Source organism: Pelophylax lessonae (genome assembly GCF_965119305.1).
Source record: "Pelophylax lessonae genome assembly, chromosome: 9".
NCBI classification, from domain to species: domain Eukaryota; kingdom Metazoa; phylum Chordata; class Amphibia; order Anura; family Ranidae; genus Pelophylax; species Pelophylax lessonae.
Window position 1 is genome coordinate 31609658 of NC_138776.1, and position 15831 is coordinate 31625488.

Genomic DNA, 15831 nt, shown 5'->3' on the forward strand with positions numbered 1-15831 from the left:
GCTCTGCTTTTGTATTCTTTTTTCTAAAACAATAAAAAGAATTTGCAAAACAAATATACAGTATATATATATATATATATATATATATATATATATATATATATATATATATATCCTCTGTTTGGCCACTAGATGGCAGCAGTTGGCAGCTTCAGCCACTTGCTGTGTACCTTCAAATTAAGAAATAATAATATTAATACATTTAAAAAATACATTTTTGATGATGATAATAATACATAAAGTTATTATTATTTTTAACAATAAAAATTATAATATATTAAAAATAATTCATTATTATTATTACTGTTAGAAAAAGAATAATCATAAAAATAATATTAATAATAATGTATTATTTTTAGTTTTATATTATTATTATTATTTTATTAAAAATAATAGTAAGATTAATATAATAATAATAATAATAATAATAATAATAATAATAATAATAATAAAAATAATAATAATAACTGGTGTTTTAATAATATATTTTATATAAAACACAAATAATTTATTAATAAAAAAAATAAATTATATTAATATTGTTGTTGTTGCTTTTGTTATTAGGCCCCTACACACATACGTTCAATTCAGTTCATCAGTTCAATCACGTTAAAATGTATCAGTTTTGCATCCGTTTTTCATCAATTTTTTCATCCGTTTTCATCCGTTTTTCGTCCGTTTTTTCATCCATTTTTTTCACCTGTTTTTCATCCATTTTTCCAATTGTCAGTTTACGTCCGTTTTTCGTCCGATCCATTTTTTTGACGGATGAAAAATAGGGCTTTCATCCGTTCAAAAGAAAACAGACATTGACGGAAGCGGATGAAAACGGATGTTAACGGAATATCATCTGTTTTTACATAGAGATGCATTGTTGTCGGATGACGGATGGATGAAAAACGGACAAACGGACCGTATGTGTGAAAGGGGCTGTTGTTGTTATAATAATAATAATAATAATATTATTATTATTATTATTAATAATACATAAATTAGATGCGAAAAATTAATTTGTGATGATGATAATAATAATAATAATACAGTAAATTATTATTATTAATAACATTAAAAATAATAATATATTTAAAATAATACATTACTATTCCATTACTATTCTAATATTATTAATGTATTCTTTTTAGTATATTACTATTATTATTAATAATAATAATAATAACAATAATAAAAATAATGATGATAATAGCTGGTGTTTTATTAGTATATTATATATAATAAAAAATAATTTATTAAAAAAATATATATTATTGTTGTTGTTGCTGTTGTTATTATAATAATTATTATTACTGTTTGCAAAATAATAATAATAATAATACTTAATACATTAATAATAATGATTTTTTTTGTTGCATTATATTATTATTATTATTGATAAGAAAAAAGGTGAGTATTGCAGTCTGAACCTTTTTATTATTATTATAGGTAATTACACTCACTGGCCACTTTATTAGGTACACCTTGCTAGTCCCGGGTTGGACCCCCTTTTGCCTTCATTCTTCGTGGAATAGATACAACAAGATGTTGGAAACGTTCCTCAGAGATTTTGCTCCATAGTGACATGATAACATCACACAGTTGCTGCAGATTTGTTGGCTGCACATCCATGATGCGAATCTCCCGTTCCACCACATCCCAAAGGTGCTCTATTGGATGAGATGTGGTGAGTGTGGAGGCCATTGGAGTACAGTGACCTCATTGTCATGGTGAAGAAACCAGTGGTGAGATGATTGGAGCTTTGTGACATGGTGCATTATCCTGCTGGAAGGAGCCATCAGAAGATGGGGACACTGTAGTCCTAAAGGGATGGACATGGTCAGCAACAATACTCAGGAAGGTCGTGGGGTTTAAATGATGCTCGATTGGTACTAAGGGGCCCAAAGTGTGCCAAGAAAATATCCCCCACACCATTACACCACTACCACCAGCCTGAACCATTGATACAAGGCAGGATGGATCCATGCGCCAAATTCTGACCCTACCATCTGAATGTCACAGCTGAAATCGAGACTCATCAGACCAGGCAACGGTTTTCCAATCTTCTATTGTCCAATTTTGGTGATCCTGTGCGAATTGTAGCCTCAGTTTCCTCTTCTTAGCTGACAGGAGTGGCACCCGGTGTGGTCTTCTGCTGCTGTAGCCCATCTGCTTCAAGGTTCAATGTGTTGTGTGTTCAGAGATGGTATTCTGCATACCTTGGATGTAATGAGTAGTTATTTAAGTTACTGTTGCCTTTCTATCATCTGGAACCAGTCTGCCCATTCTCCTCTGACCTCTGACATCAACAAGGCATTTTCTTCCACACAACTGCCGCTCACTGGATATTTTCTCTTTTCCCACCATTCTCTGTAAACCCGAGAGATGGTTGTGTGTGAAGATCCCAGAAATACTTAGACCAGCCCGTCTGCCACCAAATACCATTCCACGTTCAAAGTCACTTAAATCCCCTTTCTTCCCCATTCTGATGCTCAGTTTGAATTTCAGCAAGTCGCCTTCACCACATCTAGATGCCTAAATGCATTGAGTTGCTGCCATGTGATTGGCTGATTAGCAATTTGTGTTACCAAGCAATTGAACAGGTGTACCTAATAAAGTGGCCGGTGAGTGTATATAGCAGCATTAATAGATGCAGCACTTTACATATTGTATATTCATACCCTGCCCCAAAGAGCTTACAATCTAAGCTAAGTCTCACATGCACATACATACTAGGGCCAATTTAGACAGGAGCCAACTAACCTACCAGCCTGTCTTTGAAGTGTGGGAGGAAACCAGAGTGGGCAATGTGGGATTTGAAGACACCCAGTGCTGCAAGCCACTGTGCTTTCATTTTTTATTTATTTTTTAATGGTGACATTTTATAACAATGAACCTGAAGTTAGGATCTAAGATTTTCCAGGCCCCAGATATTCGCCATAAAAAAAAAAAAAAGGTGACCTCCGTTGAAAAACCTTCGATCCTAACTGCTAACCGCTGTATACATACCTGTAATAAATGAACTCAGACTGCAATACTCACCTTTACTCCGGGGCTGTCCCCTGTGACGCAAGGCTGCCTCGCTGTGGTGAGTTGAATGAAGGATGCAATTCCATGGATCATCTTGCAGCTAAATACTTTGTAACATGTTTTTCTTCTGTAGCACTGTCCCCATAGGGACTGCTGTGTGATGACTTCTTGGGTCTCCTCTGATTACCTGCAGACAGTCACTTAGGGACAGTTCGCTCATCCATCCTTACTCCCAGTTGGTCGTTACTCATTAAACAGTCCAGGAGTTTGGTTTTATATTTATTGTGGAACTTGGATGGGAGAAAGGAATATTTGCAGTAGACAAGGACAACTCTCACTTCACCTCACCAGGTTATTTGTCATAGCAGACACGCTGCTTTAACCATACTGCCACTTGTATGGAAGGATTAAGTCCTCTTGCTTTCTCTAGCAGTAGACTTGTTGCAACTACATTATCTTCAGGACACTCTCTAGCATCCCCGTGAGTGACACCCATCCACTGACACTTTCACAGAAGGGATGGCCCTCTCAGGTCAGGCCCCATGACACAGATCTGTACTCACTGTAGGCAGAATCAGATTCTCTCCAGGGTCTCCCTTCCAGTCAGCTCTGCAGGACATCCAGGTTCAGTTCCTCTGTAACTCTCAGGTCCTCAGATGGACCACCTGAGGCCACATGGCAGCTTCTACAGAGGATGAGCAGCTGCCCCCTCCCTTCAGGACCCCGCTCTCCAGCTGAAAGGCCTCAAACACATGTGCTCTTGGCATTTTTACAGTATCCCTGCATGCACAGAGGCACCTTCCTCTGCCAATCACCCGGGCTGTACTAAATGCCTGCGTACTCTTTTGTCAGGTTTCCTCCCACTGTCCAATATGCCTCCCTATTGGACCAGTGTGAAACACTTCAGAAACTAAGCTGCACCTGAGCACCACAAGAAGACCCTATTCTCTCCTGTAAGAGTCCTTGTAGGAAAAAGGTGTCCCCACTGAAGCTTTATCACTAATCCTTTTTTCCACAACAACCCAAAATGTTCAAAATCCAGTTGTCCAGAGCAACCAATAGTTTATTGAATACAATTGCACTTACGATAAGAGAAGATAAACAAGCGTGTTTACAGCATGAGATCGAGGCAGCGACTAACAGCGTGCTTATCCTTACATCCAACGTTCCATCCCCGCCTTATGCGTTTCGTCATCCAATGACATCTTCAGAGGCGTGACCAAAATGAGGGACAAACAGGGAGGAAAGAGGGATAGAGGGACTTTGTTCAGAATCAGGGACAGTCCCTCGAAATCAGGGACAGTTAGGAGCTTTTGACAAACTGAGCTGCACCCGAGCACCACGAGAAGACCCTACCAATGGATCCTGCTCCCTGGTAGGCAAAGAGCAATATAACTGTACCTGAAAATCTCTCTGGTAAGCAGAAAAGATCCAAAAACAATATTCTCTCTTCTAGCACCTACCTAGGAGGGTGCTACACTTCTTTGTTCTGGGATTAAGTGATGTAAGTTGTAGTTATCACGATACCATTAATTACCAAAGTGCTACCATCTGGGGTTAAGTAGCTGTGGCTCTCAGTAAACATAATGGGGCCCCATGAAGATCTATTCCACTGTTTTAGTTGAGATCGACATTCCTGATCTAAATGCATGAAAGACGAAAGATGATCCCGTTGTGTTGGGTAAGTCGAACGGCGCTCACACTTTATTGGAAGAAGCGCTGCGGCTGTGCGCAGGGAGGGGAGCAGCTGCGAGCGTCGTCTGGGAATTGTCCACATTCCACGCAGCAGAGGTCAGACATCTCCTGTGGCTTTGAGCTCATTGAACTGGCTGACATAAGTGATCCACTCAGCTGTACCTCACCCACCTTCCCAGCTTGGCTCCGCTCTGCGCTCATCGCTTTCTTCTTCATTCCTCTGGCGAGGCGTAATAGTTCATTAAAGGTACACTCCTCTCCAAACTGAAGATTAAATGGAAGTAAATAAAAAGAAAAAGAGAGAGGAGTCCATCGAGTCTGCCCATTTTTTTTGTTTCATTTTTTTGTTGTTGTTGTTGTTTGTTTGTTTTTTTTGTTTTTTTGTTAACTTTAGGCCCCCTTCAGTGCCGGTTCACACTAATACGACTTGTCAGGCGACTTGGTCAGTCGTACACCGTCGCGGTCCATTGAGTAGTACAGGACCGGTTCTAATAGAAGCGACACAAGTACTACTTCGGGGCGACCTGGAGGCGACTTGCATTGATATTCATTTTATGAAGTCCGTGCAAGTCGCGCCGAAGTCGCCCTGCATGCGACTTCACAGGTCGCCCCCTAAGTCGGAGCGACATAGTGTGAACCGGCACTTACGCGATCGCCCTGATTGGGTCCACCTGTCTGTTTTTCAGGCACCCGATCGGGCCCCCCATTCTCCTCTATAGGCGGGCAAATGTCCGCTGACACCCGCCTGGCATCCGATTCAACAAGATCCGCTGATACATTCGCCATCCATCCAGCGTGTCAGATCGGATGAAAACAGACAGGCTGTCCGTTATCATCTGATCTCCCCATAGAGGAGAGCAGGACTCTGACAGGTCCGTCTCTGCACAGTGAGCCGAGACTGGCCCGTCTTCCGCCTGCTCAGCGGGGATCAGAGGCAGGGGAGGACTGGGCCAGGGGGGCAGGGGAGGACTGGGCCAAGGGGTAGGGGAGGACTGGGCCGGGGGGCAGGGGAGGACTGGGCCAGGGGGGCAATTGCCCCCTGGGCCGCTCTGATGCCCCCATATAAAGGCTGCACTGCTTCTGCCACAGACATGCCTAAAGGAATCCTGGTGAAAAGATGTAAAAAGTCCCCACCGCTGACCTACTGAGTGCGGGATGAAGACAAGGACAGAGCGCAGACCTCCCCCCCCCCCCCCCCAGGATGGATGGTGTAAACTGTAAATGGGGGGGTGAAGCCTCGAAACGCGTCAGCCGTCATCCAAATAGGACAATGGACATTTGTATGGACTACTCCGGACACTCAAGCAATTGAGTTTGTTATGATCGTTTGTGAGTAGCCATTTTTATGTTATATTAATAAAGCCATAATTGAGGATAATGCGCTAGGTCGGTGCGCCCTGCTTTGTGTTTTTTTGTTTATGGTGTAACCTGTGTCTGAGCAGAGGCCGGTTCCATGTCCCATGAAGACTCTCCTCCCTTGGCCAGCCCCAACTGAGCTTTCCCAGCTCCCCCCAACCGCCCCCTGCTGGCCAGGTCAGGAATCTGGATTCAGCCGGTGAGTAGAGAGTACCTGGAGCGGAGCTTTAGCCTGGAATGGGAGTCAAGAGGAGGCCAGGAAGAAGGAGAGTGGGAGGGGGGCTAAGTCGCTGCATCATGGACCTCTGGTTTGTACTTGCCCCCTGGGCTAAAAGTTGCCAGTCAGCCCCTGATCAGAGGAGCGATCCCCACTGAACAAGCGGAGTCCATCCAAACGGATCCGCCCCATGTGAAAGGGGCCTTAGACTCGGTTCACACTGGGGCGGAATCAAAGTCGCCCCACTCTGAAGCTGCCCCGTACAGCGCGACTTCAGCGCACCTTGCAAACGACTTCTTTAACCACTTAAGGACCGGAATGTTTTACCCCCTTAATGACCAGGCCATTTTTTGCGATTGACAATTGCAGTGGATTTGCAGGGTTCTCCGCATCCCATATGTGTGAACGGACACTAACTGTTCTGGGTCCAGGCATTACACCAAATCTCTGATGAAGGTGGGGGGCACATGAACCCCCAGATCCTATTCAGATCCCCCTCTTTTATCAGGGTCCCTATTAGAGTGCCTCTTAAATCAGAACCCTCCCCCTCCTTACATCAGAGTCCTCCCTTGGTTGCTGCTGCCAAACAAGCTGCTGACTAGGACTGTGCTTTGAATTCACATCAGAAAAAAATATCATTGTAGGTTCAGTTCTGGTTTGTTCACATTGTTGCCAGTCATGCCCTGATGAAGGGGACACAGTCCCCGAAACCCATTGGCTACTTTCTAAATTGTATCTCTGACCTTTATTGGAATAAGGTTGTATGGGCCTCTTACCAGCGGAGTGGCACTTTAACGTCAACTCTTCTTACATCACACTACAAGCCAAGGAGATGGTGGGGATCCTCCGGGGGGGAGGGGGGGGGGAGCCGCCTGCCCATGATTCAGATCACCTACAACAATAGTAATACCCTGAGATACCCATATCAGGAAAATAAACCTACTGGTCCAGTCCTATCTTTCCACTCCTCCCCCCCTTACATCAGGGCCCCCAACAGAGTCCCACCTTACATCAGCATTCCCCTGTACATCAGGGTCCCCATTAGAGTCCTTCCTAACATCAGGGTCCCCATTAGAGTCCTTCCTTACATCAGGGTCCTCCTCTAGGGTCCCATCTTACATCAGGGTCCCCATTAGAGTACCACCTTACATCAGGGTTCCTATTAGAGTTCTTCCTTACATCAGAGATCTTATTGCAGTCCCCTCTTACAACAGCATTCCCCCTTACATCAGGGTCCCACCTCACGTCAAGGTCCCCAACAGAGTCCCACCTTACACCAGGGTCCCCATTAGAGTCCTTCCTTACATCAGAGACCTCATCAGAGTCCCCACTTACATCAGTATTCCTCCCTTACATCAGGATCCCCATCTGAGTCCCCTCCTACATCAGGGTTCCCATCAGAGTCCCACCCTACATCAGGGTCCCCAACAGAGTCCCACCTTGCATCAGGGCCCCCAACAGAGTCCCATCTTACATCAGGGTCCCCATTAGAGTCCTTCTTTATATCAGAGACCTCATCGGAGTCCCCCCTTACATCAGGGGCCTTATTGGAGCCCCCCCTCACATCAGGTTCCCCATCTGAGTCCCTCCTCACATCAGGGTCCCCATCCAAGTCCCTTCTTACATCAGGTTCCCCATCCGAGTCCCCTCTTACATCAGGTTCCCCATCCGAGTCCCCTCTTACATCAGGTTCCCCATCCGAGTCCCCTCTTGCATCAGGTTCCCCATCCAAGTCCCCTCTTACATCAGGTTCCCCATCCGAGTCCCCTCTTACATCAGGGACCCCATCCAAGTCCCCTCTTACATCAGGGACCCCATCCGAGTCCCCTCTTACATCAGGTTCCCCATCCGAGTCCCCTCTTACATCAGGTTCCCCATCCGAGTCCCCTCTTACATCAGGTTCCCCATCCGAGTCCCCTATTAAATCAGGGACCCCATCCGAGTCCCCTCTTACATCAGGTTCCCCATCCGAGTCCCCTCTTACATCAGGTTCCCCATCCGAGTCCCCTCTTACATCAGGTTCCCCATCCGAGTCCCCTCTTACATCAGGGACCCCATCCAAGTCCCCTCTTACATCAGGTTCCCCATCCGAGTCCCCTCTTACATCAGGTTCCCCATCCAAGTCCCCTCTTACATCAGGGACCCCATCCGAGTCCCCTCTTACATCAGGTTCCCCATCCGAGTCCCCTCTTACATCAGGTTCCCCATCCGAGTCCCCTATTACATCAGGTTCCCCATCCGAGTCCCCTCTTACATCAGGTTCCCCATCCGAGTCCCCTCTTACATCAGGTTCCCCATCCGAGTCCCCTCTTACATCAGGTTCCCCATCCGAGTCCCCTATTATATCAGGGACCCCATCCGAGTCCCCTCTTACATCAGGTTCCCCATCCGAGTCCCCTCTTACATCAGGGACCCCATCCAAGTCCCCTCTTACATCAGGGACCCCATCCGAGTCCCCTCTTACATCAGGTTCCCCATCCGAGTCCCCTCTTAAATCAGGGACCCCATCCAAGTCCCCTCTTACATCAGGGTCCCCATCCAAGTTCCCTCTTACATCAGGGTCACCATCCGAGTCCCCTCTTACATCAGGGCCCCCAACAGAGACCCACATTACATCAGGTACCCATTAGAGTCCTTCCTTACATCAGAGACCTCATCAGAGTCCCCTCTTACATCAGCATTCCCTCTTACATCAGGGTCCCCATCTGAGTCCCCCCCCAACATCATGGTCCCTCCTTACATAAGGTTCCCCATCCGAGTCTCCTCTTACATCAGGTGACAGGTACTCTTTATGGAGACATCAAGGGTCTATTAGACCCCAATGTCTTCTCTGCCCTCTTCTCCAGCTGAATGAGCATATGAGTGTTCTTAATCAGCTGTGTACACAGCTTTCTAGCCAGGATTTTGACAGCTATGATCCCGGGCGCGCTCAGAACTCAGGGCTTCTGGTTCACAGTACTGCAGAGGAGATCAGCCAGGGAGCGGGCCAGGGACAAATAGGCTGGGGAGGAAAGGGCTAGAAGATGCTGGACATCCTCCAGCCAGAAAATGGGGCAAGCTCTCTATGACTTGCTGCAGTTTCTAATGCACACTGTGAAGAGCTCACAGTGTGCAGTGAAATCAGAGTAAGCAATTTCAGTCCAGAAGAGGAGTTGGTACAACTGTGCAAGACTGAAGGGAGGGCCAGAGTTCAGCTTTAATCTCCCCAGGTTGCCTGGAGTGGTTGGAAGTTCAGTGAAGACATTCATGACAGCACATGGAGGGAATCCCGTACAAACATATCCTTGTGAAATAGACACGGCTCAGGGGTTTTTGCTGTTGGACAGACTTTAGAATGCTGACTTTTGTCAGGTTGTAACACAGGTATGCAGGTCCCAACAGCATTCTCAGACCTCGGATTATCCAAAAATTCCTGGAGCTGTTGACTGAACAGATGCTTTTTCTTCCGTCAGGAAAACTGCGAGCAAATAACATTATTTGTTGGTTCACAGGGGATTATTTTCCTTGGTGTCATAAAGAGCTTATCCAGATGTTCCCAAAGACTTTCTTTGATTCTATCTGGCATGTTATACTTGCTGTGAGCTGCCCAGTCATTTTCACACGTTGAAGGAAATTTGTCTCCAACCAATTACTTGAAAAGCCCCATTGGGGACCTGTCGTTGTCTCCCGCCAGGGTGGGGTAACCAGGGCCAAGAGCAAATTAGCTACTCTTGAAGGTTCACTGTACCAAATGGAGACAGATTGCTGCAAGGGCAACCAAACAGGACCCCTGTGATTAGCATCAAAGAGGGGTCCAAACTGACTCTTACAATTGGTAACCTAATACAATTGTGGTCCTCCACGGCTTATAATTTATATCGGTCATTCTTGACTTTTTTACCCAAGAGGAACCACTGAAGGAAATTTCAGGTCTCGGGGAGCTCATGCAAATCTTTGGAGGTCAGTAGGAAAAAGGCCACTGACATTGGTGGTCAGAATGCCATTTACGGGCAAAAAAGCGGGAGAAGGCTCCAGAACTATGCAGGCACCATCCAAGGGGAGGTCAACCGGCCAGAGCTTTAGGAACTCTAAAGGGAGGTCAAACGGCTAGAGCTCAAGGAACTCCAAGAGGAGGTCAAAGGGCTAGAACTCAAGGAACTCCAAGGGGAGGTCAAACGGCTAGAACTCAAGGAACTCCAAGGGGAGGTCAAATTACTAGAGGTCAAGGAACTCCAAGGGTAGGTCAAACGGCTAGAACTCAAGGAACTCCAAGGGGAGGTCAAACGGCTAGAACTCAAGGAACTCCAAGGGGAGGTCAAATGACTAGAGGTCAAGGAACTCCAAGGGTAGGTCAAACGGCTAGAGCTCAAGGAACTCCAAGAGGAGGTCAAAGGGCTAGAACTCAAGGAACTCCAAGAGGAGGTCAAACGGCTAGAACTCAAGGAACTCCAAGGGGAGGTCAAACGGTTGGAACTCAAGGAACTCCAAGGGGAGGTCAAATGACTAGAGGTCAAGGAACTCCAAGGGGAGGTCAAATGACTAGAGCTCAAGGAACTCCAAGGGGAGGTCAAACGGCTAGAGCTCAAGGAACTCCAAGGGGAGGTCAAATGACTAGAACTCAAGGAACTCCAAGGGGAGGTCAAATGACTAAAGCTCAAGGGGAGGTCAACCGGCCAGATCTCAAGGAACTCCTTGTGACCTCTGGTTAAGAGTGGCTGCTACACATCATAAGGGTTCATAAAGTCCAATACCAGCCAAAAAAATAAAAAATACCCTGGTGATGGGCTGCCCGAATGCAATAGCGCTTCGGGATAGTCATCTGTCCACGCTGTATAATATGGGTATTGCAAGCCTTACTTAGCAATAGTGCTGCACGAATAATCGTTAAAAAATCGCCATCTCTATTCACCCCCTCGCGATCTTTTTTCGGCATTTCCTCGATTCATACAGTGCAGAGCTGTTCTCTGCTCACTCACAGCTGTAAAAAAAAAAGAGCCTTCAGCAAATGTTTATCAACATTGCTAAGTCTGGGACAGGGGTGCCAAACTCAATTTCATTGTGGGCCGCATCAGCATTACAGTTGCCCTCAAAGGGCTGGTTATATCTGTAATATTAGATGTCCAGAGCACCCCCACGCCCCCTTACACCCTTACACGAGATGTCAAGAGCCCCCCACCATCAGAAGTCAAGATTCACCCACTCTTCCTAACATCACAATGCACCCCCTTACCTTGTGCTGCTGCCAGGAAGAAGATACGGGTGGATCTGGGAAGAAGAAAGTGCAGGGTCTGAAGGAGGAACAGAGGAGGGCTGGAGTCAGCTTCCAGAGTCTGCTGAATGCTGAGACCAGAGGAGGGAAATTCAAGGTGGTGTTGCGGCTGCACAGAGATGTGCAGGATCTGTAGGAGGTGTTCTGCCCTCCTCTCTGCTGCGGACTGCTGAGAAGGGGGGTAAAGGGATGCACCGATCCGACTTTTTTGGTCCCGATCCCGATTTTTTGCTTTGTGAAATCGCCGATCCCGAGTCAGATCCGGAAGTACTGTTTTGTGAGCTTATAACAAAATAATACTTCCGGATCGGTATCGGCAGATACCTTATAACATTGTGCATTCAAAATCTAAAATGTCATTGGTTTAGTCTTTAAGAGGTTACACTTCCCTCCTCTGGCAGACGGAACGAAAAGATACATTGTAATCATTGTGTTTACTTAACTGGGAGAGTTGAAAGGCATTTGCAGGAGGCTCTTTTTTTTTTTCTTTGACAGCTGTTCTCTGCTCCCTCACAAGCTATAAAGAGCAAAACCGGATCAGCCCGTGGATCTCTTAATTTTACCGATCCCCCGATCCAGCTATTTTGCCCGTATCGGGGCCGATATCCGATCCGAATATTGGATCGGTGCATCCCTAGTAAAGACGAGCCTTTCTGCAGCTGCACAGAGAAGCGCTGGATCTGGCAAAGGAGTTCTGTCCTCTCTGCTGCCGACTACTGAGACAAGATGGGGGCAGAGACAAGGGGGATGCTGCACGAGCAGGAGAGGGGCGAGGCAGTGCCGGGACAAGGTCATCCAGCGCCCAGGGCAAAGATGCCAAACTGGACCCCCCCCCTCCCTTAAATAAACCATTGTTCCCAGGGAAACTGTCCCTCCTGCCCAACCCTTATCCCAGCCCTAGTGCGAGGGCCACATGAAATGGCCTGTGGGGCCGCATTTTGCCCCCGGGCCTAGTGTTTGACACCTGTGGGCTGGGAGATCACTACAAGCATGTTTTACAATGTATCATTTCCTCCTTTTAGATCAAACGGTTGAACTTCAGTCTGTAAATAAAGGCAGTTTACCACTTAAAGACAGGGCCTATTTCTGACACTTGTTGCTTACAAGTTAAAATCAGTATTTTTTGCTAGAAAATTACTTAGAACCCCCCAGACATTATGTATATTTTTTTAGCAGAGACCCTAGAGAATAAAATGGCAACCATTTCAATATTTTACGTCACACTGTATTTGCGCAGCAGTATTTCAAACGCAATTTTTGGGAAAAAAATACACTTTAATGAATTAGAAAAAAAAAAAACAGTAAAGTTAGCCCAATTTTTTTGTATAATGTGAAAGATAATGTTACGCCGAGAATCGTGATCTTTATTCCAAGCAAAAAAATTTTGATTCTCATTTTATCAAGAATCGTGCAGCTCTACTTAGCAAGAGAAAGAATAGTAATATGAAGAGTTGTCACCTTTCCCTCATAGGAGAAGAGACTCAGTCAAGATAATGTAGATCTCTGTCAATCGGCCTTCTCCTTCAGGGGAATATCATCTGCAGCAGTGATTTATCGGACCTGGATGCACAAACCTGAAAGAGACAGCCGACCCCTTCACAAGATCAGTATAAACAATGGCTACGAAGGACCAGGATCAGACAACACTGGGTTCTCTGTTTTTTGAGGACAGCCAGCGGTCATGTTCCTCTTTAACCAATGCATGGAAAAGTCAGGTCTTCTGCTCTGCCAAACAGGGTTGTGCTGTGTGGCACGTCTGTGTAAATCTATGGACTGGATGGACAGAAAATCCAATCCTTTAGCAGGTAAACAGCTCTCATACATCTATTTCATCTGTTCTGTGGAACTGATTGCCTGGAATTCACCCATGGGCCTTCAGGCAGTAGACTTTATTGACCTGTTCTGACATGGCCAGACAAGGCAAACTAGTCAATGCCCATTCATTGTGTCACTCTGGATTAACTGGTTACTGAAGAAAACAGGTTTAGGGCTCACACAGGTGAAAATTTCCTGTGGTTGAAACCCCCGTCAGAACTAGGTCAACGAATTTCAATTTACTTCTAATGGTGGATGACCATTCTGAGGATGTGTTTGACCTCCTTTGCCTGCATCCAAAAGCACATGAAACAGCCTCGGGATTGGCATCCACCCTTCATCATTAGAAGAACCATTAGAACACGGCCTCAGAATGGTAATCCACCCTACATCATTAGAAGAACCATTAGAACACGGCCTCAGAATGGTCATCCAACCTACATCATTAGAAGAACAATTAGAACACGGCCTCAGAATAGTCATCCAACCTACATCATTAGAAGAACAATTAGAACACGGCCTCAGAATGGTCCTCCAACCTACATCATTAGAAGAACAATTAGAACACGGCCTCAGAATGGTCCTCCAACCTACATCATTAGAAGAACAATTAGAACACGGCCTCAGAATAGTCATCCACCCTACATCATTAGAAGCACAATTAGAACACGGCCTCAGAATGGTCATCCAACCTACATCATTAGAAAAACCATTAGAACACGGCCTCAGAATGGTCATCCAACCTACATCATTAGAAGAACAATTAGAACACGGCCTCAGAATAGTCATCCGACCTACATCATTAGAAGAACAATTAGAACACGGCCTCAGAATGGTCCTCCAACCTACATCATTAGAAGCACAATTAGAACACGGCCTCAGAATGGTCATCCACCCTACATCATTAGAAGTACAATTAGAACACGGCCTCAGAATGGTCATCCACCCTACATCATTAGAAGAACCATTAGAACACGGCCTCAGAATGGTCCTCCAACCTACATCATTAGAAGCACAATTAGAACACGGCCTCAGAATGGTCATCCACCCTACATCATTAGAAGTACAATTAGAACACGGCCTCAGAATGGTCATCCACCCTACATCATTAGAAGAACCATTAGAACACGGCCTCAGAATGGTCATCCAACCTACATTATTAGAAGAACCATTAGAACACGGCCTCAGAATAGTCATCCACCCTACACTATTAGAAGAACCAGTAAAACATAACCTCAGAATGGTCATCCACCCTACACCATTAGAAGAACCACTGGAACACAGCCTCAGAATGGTCATCCACTCTACACCATTAGAAGAACCATTAGAACACAGCCTCAGAATGGTCATCCACCCTACACCATTCGAAGAACCATTAGAACATAGCTCTTTTGCAGCATTTGACAATAACATTGATCTACAGGAGCCCTTAGGATTCTTTTACACAAACATATTGGACTAGGTGGGACTTTATGTGAGACCGAAGCTGGTGTTGCCCGACGTCTCCATCCCTATAACAAGAAAAAAAAATGAGGTTGAAGGATTGTAAGAGGTGCATGAAAGTCAGCCAGCCCCCAGTCTGATGTACTCACCCTCCAGTCTGTCACCAACCAAATATAACCTGTCTCTTGGTACAAAGAACAGGGGTTTAGTTAACACACATTTGCAAACGCATGTGAAAGCTGCAGAGCCACTTCTCGGCACCCTGTTAAATCTGCAGTCCTAACACTCCTAATTTAGTGTCCTCACACTGGAGGCACATGGCTGCTAATGGATGGGTGGGGGAACAGGTGAGAGGGAGACAGCCCAACCTCCCCCAACCCACCCTCATCCATGACTGGCTGTTGTCTCAAAAACTCAAATAATTAGGTTATAATGATGGTACAAACTGGAAGAGACCAGCTGAAAAGCATTACACCTCCATCCCCTTGGTGGATGCAGACAACAGCCAGTCATGGATGAGGGTGGGTTGGGGGAGGTTGGGCTGTCCTCCAGTGTGAGGACACTAAATTAGGAGTGTTAGGACTGCAGATTTAACAGGGTGCCGAGAAGTGGCTCTGCAGCTTTCACATGCGTTTGCAAATGTGTGTTAACTAAACCCCTGTTCTTTGTACCAAGAGACAGGTCTATTTGGTTGGTGACAGACTGGAGGGTGAGTACATCAGACTGGGGGCTGGCTGACTTTCATGCACCTCTTACAATCCTTCAACCACATTATTTTTTTTTCAGGATTCTTTTACACTGGCATCGTCCTCTGAAAAGCGATCAACAGATTGCTTTTCAGAGAGCATTTGACAGACAGTGAGTAGGCACCTCCTTACTCACCTCCTTACCGCCTGTTTTATCCCTTATAAATTGGCACTGTTGCACCACAACTGTGTGCAAAGCAAGAGGTGGCTGTGGTGTGCCTCCATTCAGTTTAATAGATCATGTTCGGCAAGCGGTACAGCCCACTGAACACAATGGGGGTATGACATTT